This window comes from Leucoraja erinacea, unplaced genomic scaffold, assembly GCF_028641065.1.
Source record: "Leucoraja erinacea ecotype New England unplaced genomic scaffold, Leri_hhj_1 Leri_293S, whole genome shotgun sequence".
Lineage (NCBI taxonomy): Eukaryota > Metazoa > Chordata > Chondrichthyes > Rajiformes > Rajidae > Leucoraja > Leucoraja erinaceus.
This window is the reverse complement of record NW_026576194.1, coordinates 36,540-37,416: the sequence shown is the minus strand read 5'-3', so window position 1 is coordinate 37,416 and position 877 is coordinate 36,540. Positions and strand designations below refer to the sequence as shown.

The window sequence follows — 877 nt, the reverse complement described above, 5'->3', positions numbered from 1 at the left end:
TCAGTGAATGAGTGAATTATCGCTCAGCACATACTCTGGGCCGCAGTATTCAGTACCGGAGCCAACTAGGCAAATGTACAGCTGAGTAACGAAGCCATTTGTTCCATGTCGCAGCAGATAATCAATCGACTTACCGGCGTGACCAAAATCTTTGCGCTACGGACATATTTATTAACCTATTTCCGCGGAATATTAATTCTGACAGCAGTTAGTGAAGATCCCGTCAAAATTATGCACAGGTCGGTTCAAACGAGCGGACCTGCTACCGCCGTAATCGGCAGGATTCGAACCTGCGCGGGGAAACCCCAATGGATTTCTAGTCCATCGCCTTAACCACTCGGCCACGACCACTGCCCTCCAAATACCTGCGCTCGAAGAAGATAGTTCACCAGAAAAATTCGGTGAGTGCTGAGACAAACTGAGACTGCGCTGATTGCAGTGTGACGGCAGTAGTACTGACCCTAAACCAAAGCTGGAACGCGCCGGAAACACACAACAGGCCAGGCAGATTCGTTGAAAATCGCTATCAGAATATGTGTGGAGGTGAGACACAATTTGGGGGGGACTCACTTTCATGGTGCCCGCGCAGGGCTTCAACATCGGGAGCCTCTATCGCCTCGACGCAGCAGTTTGATGTTAAGCTGCATCGGGCGATGAAAGCCCTCGCGAACGGGCCGATTCAGCCCTTAGAAACCGTCTGATACCCGCTTGAATCGTTCAAAAGCTACGTGATAAATAACACTTAAACAAATTCAATTGAAGCTAATAAAGGCAAACAGAAGAATCAACCTTGGAGGGGAGAGACAGAGAGTGATGGGGAAAAACATACTAAATAACGTGAATAAGCATGAATGAGGGACTTACCTGCAAGCCAGCC

The 877-nt window shown here is 48.7% G+C and overlaps 1 non-coding gene across 1 annotated transcript; it reads right to left on the bottom strand.

Moving 5' to 3' along the window:
• Window positions 1-269: 269 nt before the first annotated feature.
• On the bottom strand, window positions 270-351 carry trnas-aga (transfer RNA serine (anticodon AGA)). The gene has a single exon. It is a non-coding gene; the product is annotated as a tRNA-Ser (tRNA).
• Window positions 352-877: the final 526 nt, after the last annotated feature.